The sequence below is a fragment of the Otolemur garnettii genome, unplaced genomic scaffold, assembly GCF_000181295.1.
Source record: "Otolemur garnettii isolate 467f Iridium unplaced genomic scaffold, OtoGar3 scaffold00029, whole genome shotgun sequence".
In the NCBI taxonomy this organism is placed as follows: Eukaryota; Metazoa; Chordata; class Mammalia; order Primates; family Galagidae; genus Otolemur; species Otolemur garnettii.
In genome coordinates this window covers 2,411,346-2,423,460 of record NW_003852424.1, presented here as the reverse complement: position 1 = coordinate 2,423,460, position 12,115 = coordinate 2,411,346, and the positions used below count along the sequence as shown (strand labels likewise).

Genomic DNA, 12,115 nt, shown 5'->3' with positions numbered 1-12,115 from the left:
AACCTCCAACTCCTGGGCTCAAGCGAATCTCCTGCCTCCGCCTCCCAAGTTGCTGGGACCACAGGCGCCCACCACAACACCTGGCTATTTTTTTTCGGTTGTAGCCATCATTGTTGTTGGTGGGTCCAGGCTGGATTCGAACCTGCCACCTTAGGTGTATGTGGCTGGCGCCTTAGCCATTTGAGCCACAGGTGCTGAGCAGATAATGCTGGTCTTATAGAGTGAGTTGGAAGCATTTCATGTTGTGGAAAATTTTGCATAGAATTGGCATTGTTTCTCTTTTAAGGTGTTTGGTAGAATTCACCAATGAAGCCCTCTGGACCTCAACCGTTTTTTGTGAGACGATTTTATAAATTCTTGAATAAACTTTAGTTTATCGTTCATGGAATTTGTCCATTTCTCATAATTTGTAAGATTTATTGGCATACAGTTGTATATTATAATCTCTATTTTTTTAATTTTTATTTTATTTTATTTTTTTTTGCAATTTTTGACTGGGGCCAGGTTTGAACCTGCCACCTCCAGTATAAGGGGCCCAGTGCCCTACTCCTTTGAGCCATAGGTGCTGCCCATAATCTCTATTTTTTTTAAGTTTGTAGTATCTGTAATGTTATTCCTTCTTTTGTTTCTGATATTTGGGACCTTTCTTTTTCTGCAGAAGTATTTAATCTTTTAATTTTCTTCAGTTTGCCTCCTACAAAGTTTATGTTATGTTTGTTTATATGGACTTTAAAGACTTTTAAGTTTCCATTGTTACTTTTTCTTTGATCCACTTAATTTTCAAATACTTGGTTATTTTTCCAGGTATCTTTCTCTTACAGGTTTCTAATTTAATTCTGTGGTGGTCCAAAAACATACTTGGTGTGATGTAAGTCCTTTTCAACTTAATTGGGATTTATTGTAAGTCACTGAGTATAGTCTGTTAATGAATATGTGCCTCTGCTAAGAATGTGTTGAGTGGCATTTTTCAAAAATTTTAATTAGGTCAAATTGGTTGATAGTGTTTAAGATTTCTATATCTCAGGTGCCGCCTGTGGCTCAATGAGTAGGGCGCCAGCCCCACATACCAAGGGTGTTGGGTTCAAACCTGGCCCCAGCCAAAGTGCAACAAAAAATAGCCAGGTGGGCGACTGTAGTCCCAGCTACTCCAGAGACTAAGGCAAGAGAATAGCCTAAGCCCAAGAGCTGGAGGTTGCTGTCAGCTGTGATGCTATAGCACTCTACTGAGGGCCACAAAGTAAGATTCTGTCTCAAAAAAAAAAAAGAAAGAAAAGAAAAAAGATTTCTGTATCCCTTTTGATTTTCTATTTGTTATAGTAATTGCTGAGAGAGGAGTATTGAAATATTCGACTTTAACTGTGGATTTGTTTTTCCTTTCACTGCTTGGTTCATGTGTTTTGAAGTGCATGTATAATGAGGATTTTTATGTCTTCTTGATAAGTTGGATCCTTTATCATGAAGTGTCCCTCTTTATTATATGTTGTGAAATACTTCCTGAAGTAGCTTGCATAGTTTCTGACAGAAAGTCTGCTATCTTACTTTAGTTCCCTATATGTAAGTTTTCTATTTTCTTTGGCTGTTCTTAAGATTTTTTTTCTGTTACTAGGCTTTAGTCATTTGATTATGATGCGCCTTATCTAATTTTCTTTTGAGATAATCCTCCTCCCTATTTTTGAGTTCTTTCTTAAAATCAAATGTTTTAGAAGCTCTTTGGCCACTATTCCTTTAAATATCCCACTAACCCCAAGTGTTTTTACTTCCCTGTAGACCTACTTGTACATTTGACATTGTCTTTCTCAGCACTGGGATTCTTCCTTTTCTTCTTCTTCTTTTTTTTTTTTCTTCAGTTCTTTTTTCTCTCTTTGCTTTATTTGGGTGGCTAATAGTACCATGTCTCCAAATCATCTTCAATGCCTGTTCTTAATCTTATCCTGATACTTTTAATTTCTGATAATTTTTCATCTCTGGAAGTTTTATTTCTTTTATTTTTCTCATGTCCTTATTCTTTATCTTCTCTAATATACTTAGTTTATTTATAATAATTTTAATGCCCTTGTCTGTTAATTCCATTAACTTTATCATCTCTGCATCTTTTTATGCTGATTAAGTTTTCTCCTTATTCTGTGTTGTTTTTTCCTGCTGTTTTTTATTCCCAACAATTTTTGTTTGGATGCTGGACATGGTGGTTTAACAATCCCTGTTGTGGCTTTTGTTTTGTACATATTGTTACTTAGTTATCAGCTGAACCCTTGCTACTTTTTTGTTTTAGATTGTCATTGTTGGTTCAGGGCAGCCTTTACTGTGGGATTAATTTAGTTGCCCATTAAAATTATATCTTTGAGAATTGTACCTCTTGCCCTTCTGAGGATACAGAATAATCCAATCAGTATTCTGATTATTTTGTTTGTTTTTTTGTTGTGTTTGAAAGGAAATTTCTTGGCTCAAGAATAGTTTAACCTTGAAAGAGAAGATCAAAGTGGAAAAACTTTCTCTATTTAAAATTTACATGTATCTACAGTAATTAATTTCATTAAATAATGCCACAAGAATAAACAAAAGGAATAAAAAGCCTGGAGAATAGTCTGCATGTACATATTTGATCTTTGTCAAAACTCCCACTTTAGAGTGGTGGGGAAAGAATTTTTCAGTAAATGATACTTGAACAAATTAATAATCCATATGGAATGAAATGACTTACATTTCATACCGTGTGCAAAATTTAAGATTGATTTGTACATTTTAGCATGAAAGGCAAAACTATAAGACTTTCAGGAGCCAACATAAGGCAACATGTTCATGATGTTTGGACAGGCAAAAATTTCTTAAAAAGAAATCAGACCTAATATTAAAAAAATGATAATTTTGACTTCTTTAAAATTAAGAAATGTTCTTCTTGTAGAGTCACCATTAAGAGTAGAGAGGCAGGCCTTTGTGGAGAAGATAATTTGCTGTACTTTTAATGAACAAGACACATATTTGAAGCATTTCTCTGCAAATTAATGTGACAGAGACAGTCCAATAGAAAATATAAGAGACATGAAAAGTTACTTAATAAAAGAAATTAAATATTTAAGAAAATAGTAAAAAGTACTAACTTTATTAGTAATCTAGAAAATACAAACTGAAATTGTAAAGAGGCTCTGTCATAAATAAGCACACCAGAGTGGCTAAAATTTTAAAAAGGGATTGACAATATAAGTTTTGAAGAGGACAGTAAGTTGTGAGAACTCAGTAAACACTGGTGAAATATGGATTATTACAACCACTTTAGAAAATGGTTTAACATTTACATACCACAAGACCCAGTAATTTTTTTCGTATATCCCTGAGTAATGTTTGTCTACTAAGAGATATATTAAGTAAAATTGGTAATAGCACCATTTTGTAATAGACTCAAACTCAGTAGAGTGTTCCATCAGCAGTTGACTGCATAAGTAAAGTCATGGTACATGCATGCAGTGGAATACTTTATAGCTGTAGAGAAATGGAGGAACATACAACAATGATGAATATTACAAATAACATACTTAGAAGAAGCCAGAAACAAAAGAATTTATAATGTGTAATTCCATTTATGTAAAATAAAGATAAAGTGCACAAAATAGAACAGGCAAAATAAACTATAGTGTTCAGGGATCTAGAGAATTGCTATCACAGTCAGGAAATAGTTGGCTCTTGGGTGGGAGGGAGAGGATATTAATGATTGTGAGGGATCCTGGATGACTCAAGTTTGTAATAAATTCTTGAATTGTGAAATTTTTTTTGTGAAAAATTTTTTATATATATTTATGTTTCTGTTATATTTCATATAAAATTATTGAAATATAACATACACTTAAATCTGTGTTTATATGCATCATACATTAAATACCAAATATATTGATTCCAAATTCTATCCCCTGCTCTCCTATATTCCTATACTCTTTTCTACCTTGATTTAGAAGTCTTATGATTCTAATTGTATACACAAAATTTTGTGTGTCTGAATATGTATGATAAGGTTAGACCTAGAGCAACGTTTATATACAGGTTTGATTCAGTTGATAAGTTAAAATGTTTTATATTTAATATTTGAATCATAAAATGTAGAGAACTGAGGTTGTTTCTACTAATGATAATTAATATTTGTGCAGGATTTAATTATTTGCAAAACATTGTTTTGAAGAAATCATTATGATATCCAGAAATGTATTTGAGGTAGGCATAAGTATCTGTGTTTTTCACAAATGAAGGCGTGTTATTTTTAGAGTGAGTTGTTGGTGGTAGAGGACTAGAATCTTTCCATTCCAGACCATGCCTCGCTCAGTGTCTTTTTTTTTTAATTTATTTTTTATTAGATCATAATTGTGTACATTAATTCTATCATAGGATACAGTGTGTTACTTCCATATGCAGTTTGGAAAACTCTCATCCAACTGGCTAACATAGCCATCATGTCTATCTCATAATTGCTGTGTTAAGGCATTTATATTCAACCTTTAGACAAATTCACATGTACCCTAATAGGATAAATTATAGGCGTGATCCCCACAATATCATTCTCTTCACCCATCCTCCTCCCCCCTCCCCCCTCCTCTTTTCCTGTAGTCTAGGGCTCCATTTGGATTGTAGCTTTCCTGAGATAGCTAACAATTAGTTTCATAATAGTGTTGAGTACATTGGATACTTTTTCTTCCATTCTTGAGATACTTTGCTAAGGAGGACATTTTCCAGCTCCATCCATGTAAACATGAAGGAGGCAAGGTCTCCATCTTTCTTTGTGACTGTATAGTATTCCATGGTGTACATATACCACCACAATTGCTCGGTGTCTTTTATTTCTTTTGTGTGTCCCATTTGAAGACAGGACATTGTTCTTTATGTAAGTGTAATTTGGGAATGAAAGACCATGTGTGGATATGCTTAGTCCTAATAGCAGTTTTCAACGTCTCCTTTCTAATGATTTTAATAATATTGTGCTTATCTCTAAGGAGATCAGGTGCCCTATAGTGATATACTCATTTCTCCTAATTTTGTGTAGGAGTTTTGAACTGTATTTCACTTTGTAGAAATGAACTGTATTTTTGGTGTACTTTGTGTACATGTGACACTGAAAATCACATGACAATTCCTTGGTATCTCTAGAAATAAAAATTGTATAGACTAGTCATCCTGATAAGAATTCTGAAGTCTTTTTAGTCAGAAGTTTAGTCGATTTACTGTGATTATCTAATAATTTATGTACCTGTATTTTTAAAATAATATGTTGTTTAAGTAAGCCCAATTAAAAAACTTTGAATTCCCTCCCTATGTGGTTAAATGAAAGAGGTGATTGTTGACATGATAAAAAATTACTTCCAGCTTTAGTCAAATTTAGTTAATTTCTCTGGTGAATTAAAGATGTTTTATTGGCCAATATGTGTGATCAACACCTAATTTTTTTGTACTGTGTCTATTATGTGTTGTATATATCATGACATATTATTTCTCTAACAGGAATTAACAGTAACATTTACCCCTAAGTTTCTCTGATTTTTCACCATTCAGCTGTAAATGTCTCTAACCAAAAACCACACAGTTGAAGCATACAAAAATACATCATACAACCTGTTCTTAATCAGAAATCTAAGTTAAAATAGAAAGATACCATACTTTAAACCACTTCTTAGATTTTTAGATGATTTCTCTCATTTCCCCAACCTATTTTTATTTTGGTATATTGACTCTTTTACCTAACACATAAGAAATAAACACATTAGGGCAGTGCCTGTGGCTCAGTGAATAGGGCGCCGGCTCCATATACTGAGGATGGCTGGTTCAAACCCGGCCTGGGCCAAACTGCAACAAAAAAGTAGTGGGGCATTGTGGCGGGCACCTGTGGTCCCAGCTACTTGGGAGGCTGAGGCAAGAGAATCGCCTAAGCCCAGGAGTTGGAGGTTGCTGTGAGCTGTGACGCCATGGCATTCTACCAAGGGCAATAAAGTGAGACTCTGTCTCTTAAAAAAAGAAAAAAGAAATAAACACATTATATGAAGCTGTATTTTGGCAGTTTGATTTTAGGCAAAGGCACCACATTTCATAATTTCTGTTGTTCTAACTTTTCTAACAAGTAGCTAGTTTGGCAGTGTCATAGGCAGGCCATAGCTAGTTTTAGCAAAAATTAGAAAAAGAATTTTCTTCTAATTGTAGGTAAATGTTGCCTTCTGCTAGGGTTCAGGGATTAAAGAGTAGAATAGCAGTTGGATTTCAGACCTCACTTAACCCTGCCTTGGCCCCATGTCCATATGTAGATTGCCTCCACCATTATTCATATTGGCCTCTAGTCATAATGATTCACTTTTCTTTTAGTGGATTTATAGCATTTGAATTGGCAGAATATCTTTCATGAGATACCTTAGAATTATTACCAACTAGAAAAACATCTCCCTTTCTCGTTAGTAGGGAATTATTTTTCTCAATGCTGTCTGCATTTTTATACTTTAATTGATCTTGTTTCTTGTAGATATTAACATTTTTGAATTTTAACTAAAATTTATAATCTAAATTAAGTCAGAACTTTATTAAAATTAAGTTTGAATATTTTTAGGGCATGTTCTGCCTTTATGAAAGTTATATATAGCCAAACTACATTTTCAGTTAATGACCTTCCAAGTATGAGCTTTATATTGAAAATATAGTTTGTTTTTATTGTTGAATCATTTCTTTAAATATTGATAGTTGTCATTGTGTTTGTGCAACATATCAATTATAATTAAAATGTGTTGCTGTACAACATGTACAATTTAGGCTAAAATGGAATGCTTTAGTCATTTTCCATAAAATAATAGCTTTATAATAGTCTTAATTTAGAATTTGAATTTTTTCCTAGATTTAATTGTAAGCAGGAACAAAAACAGCTCAGAGGGAATAAATACTCCTTTTCAGTAAGCCCCTTTCAGAGATACTTAGTCTGAGGCACATTAAAAAAAACAAATTACCTGTCATCTGCCTTCACTTTTATGCTATCACTTGATGATGGGGAACAGCAGTTGGTTACCAGATACCTGTAAAGTAATGTTATGTTTGTTTTTCTTTTGGTTGATGAGTATGTCATTGAGTGTGGCATGGAGCTTCTTAATACAGTAAGAAAAAGCCTGTTTCTCTATGCCAGCAGAAGCTTACCCAAATAGATACTTGATTTTGATTGGTTGGCTATATGTGGAAGAATTTTTAAGCAGTCTTGTTCAGGTACTTTTGATTTTAGGAAGATAAATCAACAAGGTTACTGTCCCATTGTGTCCTGTCTTACCTTTGTTAGTCATTTATTAATTTGTCTTTTTTTACATGTGATTACGATCTATGTATATTATAAGAATTGATTGCTTTTCTTTGAATGCCAGCTTCTATCACTCTACACTGCCTGCTGTTTAGCAGTTTTTGAGTACTTAATTCACACATCATCTTTTCTTATAAAAACTGCTATACTGAGATATCCTCAGAAATTGTCAACATTCTTTAGAACTGCTCGAGAAGTTTCCTTCTTAACACTGTATATATCTGTGTTTTACTGTATGGTTTATATTTATAAGGCAACTTTGTTTTCTGTTTTGAGCCTTCTGTATCATCTGGCGTTTTGACTTAGGTGATTTTAGTCTTATCAGCACTTTAGGGATACTATTAATACATCTTTTTAATGGCTAGAATAAAAATTATAAAATAAAATAGTAGATCAAAGAAAGATTATTTATGATTTGATATGAAAATGACCTCCTAAAACATTTTTGAATGATCAAGTCATTAACTTGTTCTTTTGGGAACAGATAATCAACTCTTAAATTATCTGCATGTATGTATCAGGATGCTTTCTGTTGCAAATGGCAGATAGGCTAATTAAAACAGGAAAGATTTTATTATCTCAAATAGTGAGAAGTATACATAGGGTAGTTTCAGGATTGGTTAACTTGGGTACCTCTTCCAACTTTGTCATTTTCATGTTCTACTGTTTCATTGTAAATTTCTTTATTTAGTACTGTTGACTACTAGGGTAGTCACTAAGTAATGTGTGCTTGACCTAGACTTGCATTTATACTGGGGGATGGGATGGAGGAGCAGTAATTAGTTCTAAGTTTTTCTGCTTTGGATTACTTCTATGTGATTCTAACTTATTTTCTTTTTCATTTTATATTCATAATCAGAACCAAAGGAATATGAATTATTGTCTAAGTACCTAGGTTTGTTTTTAAATTGCAAATGTACATTTAATGTAACTAACACTTTAAAAAGCATGAGTATTTCTCTTTAGTCAGAAGCCCCTAAGACATTAAAGAGCCCTTTCTCAATAAATCTATTCTACTTATTGTACTGTCTGTCCTTTGAGTTGCAAAACATATTAATGTCTGTTCAGCAGAGATTATAATCTTAAAATGATGCTATATATTTCATTTTTAGAAGTGCTTTATAAATATTAGAATCATGGAATGTTATAAATGTCTAACATTTATAGACCACTTTAGATGTGCTTGACACTTAGTTTTATACACATTGGTGTACTTATTTTATTCTTCAGTATACTCATATGACATATGCTGTATTATTATCTTACAATTGGACATGGACAAGTCAGATGACATTTCCAGGGTCACACACTGGCAAAGCCAAAATGAAACTAATGATGGCTTCCCATCATGTTTGAAATAAACTCCATGCTTATTGGAATCTTATCCCTGCTTACCTCACTTTCCTACAAATGTCCTGTGATTAGCCTTTCCAGCTCCTTATGGTTTTATGGAAATTTCATGTCCTGTTCTTTCATACCATGGTCTTTATCTCAATAAACTTATCAAACCTGAAATTATTAAAAAAAAAAAACAACTTGCTCTCTCCTTTGTTACATTTGTAAATTATGTTTGTGTCTGCCATTGAATGTAGCACTATGTTGACATTTATTCACATGGCTCTCTTGAAGGCAGAATTTTTGAAAGTTCATCTTGGTTTCTTTAGTATTTTGCATAGTGTCTAATACTTAACATTTTCTACTTCTGTGTACATTGAACTGAACTTTGTGGCTTTGAGACTGTTACTTCTGAACTTGAGTTTCTTTGGTTTAAAAAATGTGAAGTTTAGAATAGAATCTAAATTTCTCTTAAATTCCTTTCTCTTTGAAAAATTAATATTTATGACTTCTATTATGTTGAGTTTATAAAAGACAACCTTATCAAGCTTTAGGTTTTAAGACTGCTTTCATAATATTATGTTAATAAATAGTCGACTTTACAAACGTGAAATTTAGTGAAATAAATGAGGACAGATTTTCTGTAATAATAAGTGAAAAGGGTGAAGTTGCAGAAAAGTAAATATATTTACTTTTGTGTAAGAGGGAGAATAAATAAAACACATATATATCTTCCTTTTGCAGAAAAGAAACACAGCAAGGATAAATCAATAAGCATGGCTACCTACAGGAGGGGAGGGTGAGGCAAGGTGGACATCTCTGGCTGTATGTTTCAGTATAGTTTTGACTTGGAGAAGCATGTGAATGTTCTACATATTAAAAAAAAATAAGGAGGGCTGGGCGTGGTGGCTCTCGCCTGTAATCCTTGCTTTGGGAGGCTGAAGCAAGTAGATTGCCTGAGCTCACAGGTTTGAGACCAGTCTCTAAAAATAGCTGGGCATTGTGGTGGGCACCTGTCGTCCAAGCTACTTGGGAGGCTGAGGCAAGAGAATCGCTTGAGCCCAAGAGTTAGAGGTTGCTGTGAGGTATGACGCTATGGCACTCTACCGAGGATGACAAAGTAAGACTTGGTCTCAAAAAAAAAAAAAAAATTATAATAATAGGGAAAAGAGTGAGAAGAAAAAAATTTAAAATAGTGCAAACAGAATGAATTCAACTGTATTGTAATTGGATAACAACAATGACTCTGAAGAGTGGAAGCAGGGGAAGAAAGAAACTGATCCAGATAACTTTTGAGCCCTTTTTGGACGAAAAATCCTGCAAGCAAATAGGGAGCTTTTTAGAGATTTTTGCTTTTGTAATGGTATAAATGAAGTGATTCTGAAACTATTTTATGTGTATTGTAGTTAGTGCTTCTCCACCATCTGGAGATGTTTTTGGTTGTCATTACTAGAGGGAGATGGCATTGCATCTGGTGGATAGAGGTCAGGTTATGCTACTAATACGCAGGACCACCCATCATCACATCACCTCTACCACTCCTGACCCCAAACCAAGAATTATTATCTGGTTTAAAATGTCAGTAGTGCTACTGTTAAGGTTAAGGAAATAAATAAATGCATTGCTCTTGTTGCAAGAAAGGGTTCTTACTGTGGAAGAAGGGAAACTCAAATACAGAATTAGGAAGGCAGAGTAGAATTTTGTGGGAATTAGAGGTATGGGTATGAACATGTATTTATATCATTTTTATTTGTATATTAACTAGAAATGGCTTAGCAGCAATGCACCGCATTAGCAGTGGGCACGCCTAGAACCACCTGTATCTTGTTCTCTACATATCGGATTCAGCGCTATTCCTTGCTTCTTCTCCTTTTTATTTGATAGATTATTTACAGTAAAAGGAAAAATTCAGAGTATCTACTGTGCTTAAAGGAAACATTTAAAAATAATGTTACTAATTTTATCTCTTTCTGCTTAGTTAGCCTTTGAGTGAGGTATAACCGTAGAGATCAACTTGACATTCAGTTACTGGAAATGAATGATAAGATGATGTTTTCCATTTGATTTTTTCTCCTTATTTTCATATATGGTTGAAAGGAAGTAAGTATGTAAAATAGCAGGTACACAATAAATACTTATTTTATTTTTGGATCATAAATATACCATATATTATGCTTGAAAATATACTTGTTAGTAGTGATACTGTGTTTCTCCCAAATATTTGCTAGTGTGTATTATTTTATTCTAGCCTTGTGTGATACATATGATACATATAATTTCAATTTTTCTTTTGTAAAATGTTACTTTTACTTAGAATTTGTCAGATACCAAAGATTATGCAACTACTTTAGTGACATGATTGGGGCTAGAATCCAGGTTTTTTCACTCAGTTTGCAGTGAAACTTCTCAGTCAGATAATCTTTGAAATTTTAAGCAAGTTGTGAAGAAAGAGTAACTAGAAATTGCACAAGATGCTGAAGTAGAAGGAACATTTCAATAATGTTTAAAGTTCACTCTTAAATGTTTTCTGGTGTTCAGGATTTTTTCTCCTTTATTTTAAAAGCAGCTTTCAATTTTTATTATTTGTGAGAACATTTTTAAATCACAACAATGATGTATATACTAGAAAAAATGAAAATAATTTTAAAAACCGTCTATCAAGTTATTTTCAATAACAGTATATGCTGCTAGTCTTGTATCCGTGTACACACATCTATAGAATTTTTAAAAACAAAGTTAGAATTGTATTTTTTCTATCTGCAAAAATATATTATGAACATTTATTATGCAGTGTTTTAATGGCTACAAGATTTTATTATATGGACAAGCTACCCCTATATTTCCCCTCTGCATATTCAATATTTGGATTGTGTTGGGATGAACATTCATATACATAATATTCTTTGTTGTTGTCTTATCATTTCCTTCGCATAAATTCTTGAAACTAGAATGGATTTTTCAGGGGAAGCTGAAAGTTATTATAGATTTCTTTTTGAAATGTTTAGTTTTTAAGTGTTGGCCAAATTGTTTAAAAATCTTATGTCGTTGGGATGATTTGGGGCTACTCATTTACAACAATAGTAAATTCTTTTTCCTTTGGGGTAGACTTTACTCTCTTTTCAATGATTGCTGTTAATACTGCCAAGTTTAAAAAGTAAAGTTTACCTTTGTTTAAAGTCCATGCTCTTAAAATATTTATTTACTTATGCAACAAGTTCTTTAAAACACTTCAATATAGTTTAAACAAAACTGAACATCTGTGTTCAGTATTAGTACTGAATTGATCTGAATCTGAGTGCTAGATTCTGTTTCTTTTAAATTAAGAGAGTAGAGGCCATGCTAGGAATCTTTTAAGAAATCTAGTTCCCGATTAAAAAAATAAAAACTAAAAAATAATTTCAATTCTGAAAAAATTTACTTTTAAGTAATTCTTTCCTATGTTAATGTTGCCTGAATACAGATACAGACCTTGTGCTTTAATTAGAG

At 32.9% G+C, this 12,115-nt stretch overlaps 1 protein-coding gene across 5 annotated transcripts in view; it reads left to right on the top strand.

The window, feature by feature from the left end:
• The window catches only part of MEF2A (myocyte enhancer factor 2A), a 129,351-nt gene that overhangs the window by 38,604 nt on the left and 78,632 nt on the right, over window positions 1-12,115 (top strand). The window contains exon 1 of one of the 5 annotated variants that reach the window (XM_023512492.1): window positions 809-868. The exons of the other annotated variants lie outside the window; for them this stretch is intronic. The gene's annotated coding sequence lies outside the window, so the exon portion shown is untranslated. Of the gene's footprint in view, window positions 1-808; window positions 869-12,115 lie in introns of those variants that run through there. 5 annotated transcript variants of the gene reach the window in all.